Raw genomic sequence first — 10930 nt, 5'->3', positions numbered from 1 at the left:
TAAGAGGCTGGAAAAGTTAAAGGTACAAAAAAAGGAACAGCTGGAGGACCAAATTGCAACTTGTTAGGTCAATTGGCAATAGGTCATTAACATGACTGGGTATAAAAAGAGCATCTTGGAGTGGCAACAGCTCTCAGAAGTAAAGATGGGAAGAGGATCACCAATCCCCCTAATTCTGCACCGACAAATAGTGGAGCAATATCAGAAAGGAGTTCGACAGTGTAAAATTGCAAAGAGTTTGAACATATCATCATCTACAGTGCATAATATCATCAAAAGATTCAGAGAATCTGGAAGAATCTCTGTGCGTAAGGGTCAAGGCCGGAAAACCATACTGGGTGCCCGTGATCTTCGGGCCCTTAGACGGCACTGCATCACATACAAGCATGCTTCTGTATTGGAAATCACAAAATGGGCTCAGGAATATTTCCAGAGAACATTATCTGTGAACACAATTCACCGTGCCATCCGCCGTTGCCAGCTAAAACTCTATAGTTCAAAGAAGAAGCCGTATCTAAACATGATCCAGAAGCGCAGACATCTTCTCTGGGCCAAGGCTCATTTAAAATGGACTGTGGCAAAGTGGAAAACTGTTCTGTGGTCAGACGAATCAAAATTTGAAGTTCTTTATGGAAATCAGGGACGCCGTGTCATTCGGACTAAAAAGGAGAAGGACGACCCAAGTTGTTATCAGCGCTCAGTTCAGAAGCCTGCATCTCTGATGGCATGGGGTTGCATTAGTGTGTGTGGCATGGGCAGCTTACACATCTGGAAAGACACCATCAATGCTGAAAGGTATATCCAGGTTCTAGAGCAACATATGCTCCCATCCAGACGACGACTCTTTCAGGGAAGACCTTGCGTTTTCCAACATGACAATGCCAAACCACATACTGCATCAATTACAGCATCATGGCTGCGTAGAAGAAGGGTCCGGGTACTGAACTGGCCAGCCTGCAGTCCAGATCTTTCACCCATAGAAAACATTTGGCACATCATAAAACGGAAGATACAACAAAAAAGACCTAAGACAGTTGAGCAACTAGAATCCTATATTAGACAAGAATGGGTTAACATTCCTATCCCTAAACTTGAGCAACTTGTCTCCTCAGTCCCCAGACGTTTACAGACTGTTGTAAAGAGAAAAGGGGATGTCTCACAGTGGTAAACATGGCCTTGTCCCAACTTTTTTGAGATGTGTTGTTGTCATGAAATTTAAAATCACCTAATTTTTCTCTTTAAATGATACATTTTCTCAGTTTAAACATTTGATATTTCATCTATGTTCTATTCTGAATAAAATATGGAATTTTGAAACTTCCATATCATTGCATTCCATTTTTATTTACAATTTGTACTTTGTCACAACTTTTTTGGAATCGGGGTTGTATTTATGCAGAAATATAGAAAATTCTAAAGGGTTCACAAACTTTCAAGCACCACTGTATTTTTACACCAGTATATTGGCGAGGGGGATTTCGAGCAGTCTTGAACACTGTGGGGATCAACAGTAACTAATTTCTTGCACTTATTTGACAACAATACCTAAATACAAAGCCCATTTTCTAGATTAAAGAACTTATTTCGTGCCCAACCTGGGTCTATCCATCGGCTTATGAATATCATATCTGTGACACCAATTTCATAATATAACACTCTGTAATCATTCAGTGCTATGAACTGCACATTTTATCTACATTATGGTTTTGCGAAATATAACATTAATTTGTATGAAATAAAATTTGTGATTTGTGGCTCAGAAAATGAGTTAGAGGGATGTCTGACCAGGAGTGAGCACACTGACATTATAAGATATTTTGGCGACACAATTCCTGGAACAATATTAAACCACTGAATATAATACCAATTTAAAATGTTTGAATAGTGGAATTAAAATGACCCTGTACAATTTAAATGACCTCCCTTCTAAGACTTTCAAAAATGTATTACAGCTACATTTCTACATTGCATCAAGCTGGGCATCTGCACATTTTAATTTTAAGACCAAACTGGGAACTCTTGAACTGTATTTTTTGCTGTTGATCTTCATTACATAGTCATTCCTTATGAAACAGTAACAACATTGCCTGAGTAAATCCTTTTCCAGAATCACAGTATGTTTAATAGCATTAATATGATTTATGGGCACAGCCCTGTAGTTTGATTGGAGATGTAGCATTTCACTGTGCTATATATAGCACAGAATTGAGTCATTGTTAGCCTTTGCCCCTGAAACAGAATAACAGGTGTTATGTTTTTTCTGTGAATGGTGAGTCTACAAATATGCATTGCTTGTAAGCTGGATAATGCCGTGTTTGTTTGGCTGGGACAATCCTGAAATTAACTAAATGATTCATGAGCAGATTGTCTGGACCTGACTGTGTAACATATGGTAGTAGTGACTTATTTGGCCTGTGGGATAGGTTTGAGAGAAATGTGTGAAATATAGCATCCTGTAGCCATGGTCACTTGAAAATTCTCTGGGGGGGATTTACATATATGGGTCCGTCTCAGAAACTGGTCTCTCATTTGGGACATTATGGTCAAAACATAAATTTTCTAATTTTACCTTTTTTTTGCATTTACCTAACACTCAATGTTTCTTTTGTCATGTTTAATAAGAATAAAGATAGTATCTTGCTTTATCTGGCCTCCACTGTGGAATTTTTTTTTTTTATTACAGTTCAAATGCTTTTGTAAAATTGATTTACATATAAAATAACTACATGAAGAATTAAAGCCCCTCCTTCACAGATGAGTGAAAATCTCATCTCATCTCATTATCTCTAGCCGCTTTATCTTTCTACAGGGTCGCAGGCAAGCTGGAGCCTATCCCAGCTGACTACGGGCGAAAGGCGGGGTACACCCTGGACAAGTCACCAGGTCATCACAGGGCTGACACATAGACGCAGACAACCATTCACACCTACGGTCAATTTAGAGTCACCAGTCAACCTAACCTGCATGTCTTTGGACTGTGGGGGAAACCGGAGCACCCGGAGGAAACCCACACGGACATGGGGAGAACATGCAAACTCCACACAGAAAGGCCCTCGCCGGCCCCGGTGCTCGAACCCAGGACCTTCTTGCTGTGAGGCGACAGCGCTAACCACTACACCACCGTGCCGCCCATGAGTGAAAATATTGAATAAATTTCCTCTTTTTGATTGCTTGGGTTAAAAATGCCAAGTTATGATGACTGAATTGATTATTTACTTAAATATGAATAATATAATACATTTTGGGTATTTGATATGGCGAAATAGGACAATAGGACACAATGGAAAAATCAAGAACACACCGGAAATATGAGAATAACGGCGGTGGTAAAAGAACAGCGACTGTACCGTCTGAAGGTCACGCGGGTCTCTGCTGTGGCACGCGAACAACGGAACATCACTACCACACCGGATGGAGCACGAGGGGCGGGGCAAAATGAATGGTCGTAGATTCTATCAAAAGTTCGATCTAAATTGACCATGGTTGCAAAATATTGGCCAAAAATACACAAACACTACGAAATATGAAAGTAAGATGAAAAAGAAACACTCTATTGCCTTATACTGCAAGACTAAAACAAAATAAAACTGTCAAAACTCACCTTTTCAGTGATAACATCCGAACAGATCACCCACGTAACAGAAAGACCGCAAATGGAAGCACGATCAACTTCTAACTGTTGGAGTGGAAAATTCCATTCTACACATCCAAATTGTTAATGTGTGTCCTTCCCTGCACACAAATAACATGCTACGGTAAAAAATAGACCAGAACTCATTTTATAGCTCAGAAATTCATACAAGACCAGCTACCATCGTAACATATTCTGTAAGAAACATATTCTATACCTAACTTTCAGCTTTCATTTAAAAAAACAAAATCGCAGATTTATAACTAAATTTTTATATGGCGTAGTGATTTTAAGTTACTACTTTTGGTGAGGTCGTGACCTTGACCCTGAGGCTTTCCATTTAGATCAAAACACATGATCGTACTGGTTTTGGGTATGCGGAAAATGGAGTTACAACAGTGATCAAATATTTTGCATGATGTTTTATTATGGTTATGATTATTCTGTGAGCGTACCAATCCTTAGGTGTATAAAGTTACAACTTAAAATACAATTAGTGATAACTGTAGACTTTTCAGTGGACTACAACCTTTTTAAGGGAATGTGATGTAGTCAACCATTTGTCATGTCCCAGATCAAGCCACCATTTTTCCACAAATTTGCAGAATTTTTGCCAAATTCTGAATATTCACATCAAAGATTTAGTTTTATCTGCATTATTTCTTTCATCATTTTATTTCAAATTAAAACCAACATCACCATTCAAAACCGTAAAGTTTATTGACTGTGAGTATATTTATGGCCCTTTTCCACTACCCTTTTTCAGCTCACTTCAGCCCGACACGGCTCGCGTTTCGACTACCCCAGAGCACCACGACTCAGCTCGCTTCAGCCCTACTCAGCACCCAAAACTCGCACGGTTTTGGAGTGGGGCTGAAGCGAGCCAAACCGAGCCGAGTGGGGCTGGGGGCGTGAGGAGACACTCCCCTGTGCACTGATTGGTGAGGAGGAGTGTCCTCACATGCCCACACACGCCCCGCAAGCACGCTGGGATCTGTAAACACCATAAACCCGGAAGAAGAAGAATTACGAATTACGAGAATTTCTGAAGCCTTATGCGCCTCGCCTCATCTATACGCTCTTGCCAGTATTTGTTGGCATTATCGGTGACAACAAGCCACAGCACCAAGGCCAGCAACACTAACGACACCATGTCCTCCATGTTTATTGTTTACTATCCGGGTCGTGAGACTACCGCTTAAAAGCTCACTGATGTCACTGTTTGCGCCGCCTAACGACATCACGTGACGTCCACCCACTTTCGCTAACTCCACCCAATGTGTCCACCCACTTCCAGCCAGCATGGTTCAGCGTGGTTGTAGTCGAAATGCAACTCCAACAGCCCCACTCAGCTCGACTCAGCCCAACTCAGCACGGCACGGCTCAGCCCAACTCAGCCACGTTGGTAGTGGAAAAGCGGCATTAGTGGGGTACCCCCACAGTACCCAGTTTCTGAGACAGACCCATATACACTCTCTCACACATGCACCCATTTAAAGCATGCCTGAGGGTGGAGAAGACTGTAATTACTTAAACAGGCCAGTCATATAAATAAAATATTTTGCTAGTTATTTCAGTTAAATAGCATGATGAACCTACAGTTCAAGTACTTGGTTTGGTCTGCTGAAATAATTTGGTGGGTCATGCATTTGGACCGTGGACTGCCAACCGATGTATTGAATTGCAGGTGAATTGGAAACATGACCATGGAATTTGTTAGATTTCTTTAGTTTATATTTGACTGCTTTAAAACCACAAGATACATGATAGATTATGGTAAAATGTGTTGCATTGATTTTGCAATTGATCTAGTGTCATTCAGCTCAAGGTTTACAGTTCATTACATGCTGGAGAGAGAGAGAGAGAGAGAGAGACTGACAGCCTGAATGATGGCATGTCACAGCTGAATTTTTTAATGAATTCTATTTGTTACTGTTAGCCCTTGTTTTCAGGCTGTGTTATGATGCCATACTGCCACACTTTGGCTTGTGCTGAGATACTGCCTCTGAAACACATCAGATCATGTCTAAAGCCTTAGAGAAAAACTAATAGGCTATCCATTACTTTACTAACCAATTCTCTGTGGAGACATAAGAAATAGGCTGTCAACCCATCATGTGTCAAGCCATCTACTTGCATCAGCTGACATGAAGAGAATTCAGAACCAGGTGAAGCATATGGAGAAAATATCTAGAAAATATCTGGATCAGCAGCACATAGCTGACAGGCAATTCAAGTTGAAATAACCAAGACCAACCACGTGAAATGTTTGACATTCTAAAGAGCAGTATATTGGAAACAATATAGATTTTGGAAGATGTAGAAGAAAAAATATTAATGGCGATGCATGATGGCAGATATGTGCTTTTGTGTAGTATTTACCAAAGGTTCACCTCTAAATTTAGATTCAGGAATGAATGCCTTGAAACTTATAAGAAAAAACCTTCCACATAGGATGATGCCCTCATGGAGACTAAACGTTATGATGATACTGATAGAAGAGGGTATTTGATGCATCACTTTGCTATTTTCTCTCTCCTCTCTGGCCCACACCTGCACCTGCAGCACCTTGCACTCCAGAGATGCCCTGGCAAAGGCAGCAACAAACAAACAAACAAACAAACAAACAACCAGAGGCTGATGAATGGGTCTAGGCATGAGAGGTAGGATCGAAGCGATTGATCCGCGTCCCACTGTCTCACCGGCGCTTTTAGCCTCTGTCAAAGCTTTGCTAGAGGGAGATGGATTCTGTCGTCTGAAGTACTGGATTAATGGCGCAGAAGTGACAGCTGGGCCCAGCACTGTGTCCAGCCCCTTGGGCTGTGTGTGTGTGTGTGTGTGTGTGTGTGTGTGTGTGTGTGTGTGTGTGTGTGTGTGTGTGTGTGTGTTGGAGGGGTATTGACAATACTTAAGGAAGCTATAGTCTTCTACTGCTTTATCATCAACCCCACCAACCTCTGTACAGGTGTTTGTTTGGAAAAGACAGTTAAAAGTGAGTGATGCTGATTTTATCTAGCTGGATCCTGATAAGTTTACTGTGCATTTGGAGAAATGTGATAATTACAGTTTAAGTTTTATTTCAAAATGAATCCTATATGTACAGTACATTTAAGAGGGTCATGCTTTAAAGTTGACTTAGCCATCAATGAGCAAAGTATAGTTGTGAGCGCTATGCAACAAGGTCAGAGGCATTACCTTGTTCTTTTTCTAATTTCCATTCAGAGGTAGTGACACTTTTTTCTCATATTTTTGAATTCAAAGACCCACCTCCTGTAAAAAGAACATAAAAGAGCTGTGAAGGTCACAAGCGTAAGAGCTGTGGGGCAAACCATTCATTCCAATTCCTTTGCCTGAGTTCCAACGTGATACAGACAACTTTTTTTTTTTGTCTTGGAGAGGCACAGTGTGGTTAGCATTCTTGAAATCTCGCTCTCTCTCTCTCCTAAGCTTCAGAAATTTCTGCAGTGCCACACTAACCATCACGTTTTTGCCCAAAATATTCCCCATCAGCTCCTGAAGACAATAGGGTGTGTGCACTCCCTCACAGAGTAATGAGGACAAAAATGTGAGCAGACAGCAACGGAATTAACAAGAGCCTCTTACTCTCTCGACTTGCTTCTCTCAACATTTCATCTTCTCTTCCCCTTTTCTTCACTTGCACGAATTCTATGTTGCTGATATCTAATTAAAATAAGAACACCACACATCTGCTCCTTCACTTATCTGGCGATGACAGTAACATACTTGGCTGCCTTATCATTTTCATTCCACCAGATATCGTGCTGCTGGTGGCATGCCACAGAGCACTCAAGAAAAGATAAGAAGTAAGCATATAGCACTGGTTAATCAACCTCTTGACTTTGTGATTGGCTTGAAAACCAGGTGAAACCCAGTCGAGCCATTTTCACGGCATACTAACTTACTTGCATGATATAAGGACACTGAAGGTTCTTCTTAAGACAAACCTGGCCTTGTACAACAAGGATATTGTGAAGTTACAGCAGGAAAGTGACTTATAAAAGGCATGAAGTAGGCCATAGATAAGACAAAGATGAGAGCGATGGAAAATGAAGGAATCTCAAAGTGGTGCACAGGCTGGGACAGAGAGAGCAGGAAATGAGACAGATTGTTTCATGTTTTGGGTCGAAGCCCAGAGGCTGAGGGAACTTTTTTCTCCTGTCCTGGATCAGCCCATTAATCTGTGTCAGAGTCCAGGCCAGATGTACGAAAGGTGTGCACAGAGAGAGAAGGGTTCATTCTGAAGTAGTCCTCAATGAGGAAACTCCATATCTCAGCACTCATCAATCTCATCCATTATCCAGTTCACCCTGAGAGGGCTATCTGAGAAGCAGTGACCAAAAAAAAAAAGACCTTTCACTTTTTTACCCACAATTTATTTTTCTTGTCAAGCACATGGCCTTTATCTTCTGTTTCATGTAGTTGTATTTATACCTTTTGTTATTGCCTTCTCAAATTAGCATGGCTGCTACTTGAAGTAATTTGTGAGCAGGGTGACATTCAGCAGTGAATATACAGACTATAATCTTATTTAATATGCTTCAAGCATATTTGACCTCACCAAAAATGGGTGGGAGGTTTTCCTTACTATTATTACTTCACAAGTGGCCTTGTAAAATAATAGTCAGGCTTCCTGCAATGATATGTTCTGCCTGTTAAGGATGAAATGTGTGCTTGCTCCAAAGATAATCCCAAGGACATTCGCATTCAGCAAGACATTGTATCCCTTATCACCACTCCTCGCTCTCTCTATTACAGTTTAAAAATTCTGCTCCAGTGTCCATATGCAGACTGACTGATGACTATGAGCGATACTGTATTGATCTTCTCCACACAACGAATAAATAAAGGTCTGAAGAATCCAGTCCAATCTCCAGACTTATATTTGCCAAATTTACTTACAACTTTCATCAGGAACTGCTGATAGAACTGTGGTTATTCATCCTTATCTGTGCCTAAGTCTAAGGATTCAAGGAGTAAATAGTCAGTATTACAATAGAGTACGGGGCAGCACGGTGGTGTAGTGGTTAGCACAGTCGCCTCACAGCAAGAAGGTTCTGGGTTCAAGCCCAGGGGCCAATGGGGGCCTTTCTGTGTGGAGTTTGCATGTTTTCTGTGTGGGTTTCCTCCGGGTGCTCCGGTTTCCTCCACAGTCCAAAGACATGCAGCATGGGCGATTGCTCTAAGACAACGAGGGAGGCTCAGCCTCCTCTAAAAATGACGAACATCGTGTAGGATGAATTGCGCTAGGCTTATGTTATAGCCGACCTTATAACATTGCTATTTCAGATCCAGAATCATAGAAATATATGTGCTCAACCCAACTACAGTGCGAAATCATTCCCTTATAACTTTCCCCAGTTCGCCTAATGTGTGCGTGAGTTTTTCCCCCTCGTGACAGCGCGATGCAGCCCAGCCTCAGTGGATTGGGAGCTATGTGCTTGTCAATCTCAAAATGCAAGACGATTATTGGACAAATACTGCGAAAATGCCCACCCACGGAGTCTCACGGACTCCCAGCCTCAATGGACTTCAACGGCATTTGGGAGCTATGCGCTTTTCAATCTCAAAATGCAAGATGGTTATTGGACAAATACTGCGAAAATGCCCGCCCACGGACTCCGAGCCTCACATGGGAGGGACATGGCAGTTTCCGCGAGGAGACTGGTGATTGGTGAAAGCGGCCGGATATTTTCTTTGTTTGACAGCTCGTTTCAACTATAGACAGGCAGCGGACAGTGTTGCCAGATTGGGCGATTTCCCGCCCAATTGGGCGGTTTTAAGTGCATTTTGGCGGGTTTTGAACATATTTTGGGCTGGATAACGTCAGCAGTATCTGGCAACATCAGTTCAGTCCCATGCGGATTCGCAAGTGCTGTGGTGTATTGTAAGAGATCGGCTTACATTTCGATTTCATTCATTACATACGGTTTCTACCAGCTTTTTTAGTTTGTATATATTTTCATTGTAAATAAAGTGTAAATATAGTGTTGTCAAGTTTGCTATCTTAGTTCCAGAAATTTTGTTTATTTGAGTGACTGAACTTGAACTTGAGGGGGCTAGTCGGCTAGCAAGAAAGCTGCGCACGGATGCCAAGCATTGCTGATTTAATTTTGGCGAAGCCATTTGCCAGTCTTCCTTTCAAGGAAAAAATTAAAATTAAAGAGCAGGGTAGACCAACGCCTCAAATTGACTTGGTGAAAAAGGTAGGGAATAATACTCATTCCTTTCAGCTCTCCTGGTACAAGAAAGTGAATTGGCTAACAGCAAGTGACCCACATCAACAACAGTAAATAGGCTACTTTAGTAATATGTCATGGATGGACCAAAAATATAGAATCTATTTAAAATGTTTATGCTGAGTATATTATATTGGAATATATGTTTTTCTCGATATGAATTAAACACCGCTAAAATTTGGAAAACATTTTTAAACAAAAACACAGCCGAAGTCAATTTTTAAACAACATGCCACAATTTTAAAATATAAAATGTTAAAATATACCCCCCCCCCAACACCACCATCATGTATATTGGACAGTAGGCTAATGGGCCAAAAGAACCTGTTATTTCACAGTTTGTGACGCTGCCAACAATCAGCCAGATCAGAGGCAAGAGTATGGGCAAAATTGATGTTTTTTCTTTTAAAATCTGGAAATATCGTAACCGACCAGCCTCCCCTGTTTGAATGACTACCAGCCGCCACTGACATGCAGGTTAGGCTAATTGGTGGCTCTAAATTGACTGTAGGTGTAAATGTGAATGGTTTGTCTCATTGTACTTGTCCAGGGTGTACCCTGCCTCTCGCCCATAGTCACCTGGGATAGGCTCCAGCTTGCCTGTGACCCTGTAGAGCAGGATAAAGTGGCTAGAGATAACGAGATGAGATCTAATTTTTCTTACATATTCATCTTTTATGTTAAATCATAAGTAGTGTTGTAGAAATATACACTACATGGCCAAAAGTTTGTGGACACCTGACTATCACACCCATAACATTCCCCAATCTGTTCCCACAGAAAGCCTTCACAGAAGAGTGGAGGTTATTACAACAGCAAAGGCATGACTAAATCCCTAATGTGATGTTCAAAATCACATATGCGTGCTATGGTCAGGCGTCCACAAACTTTTGGCCATATAGTGTATATTAGCTGAACTCATAATTCAATTCAGTTCAATTCAACTTTATTTGCATAGCGCTTTTAACAACAGACATTATCACAAAGCAGAAATATATCAATTCCAGATATAAATTTTAAACCTCTGACTTTATACATTTAT

The sequence above is a fragment of the Neoarius graeffei genome, chromosome 4 (genome assembly GCF_027579695.1).
Source record: "Neoarius graeffei isolate fNeoGra1 chromosome 4, fNeoGra1.pri, whole genome shotgun sequence".
NCBI classification, from domain to species: domain Eukaryota; kingdom Metazoa; phylum Chordata; class Actinopteri; order Siluriformes; family Ariidae; genus Neoarius; species Neoarius graeffei.
This window is presented reverse-complemented; position numbering follows the sequence as displayed.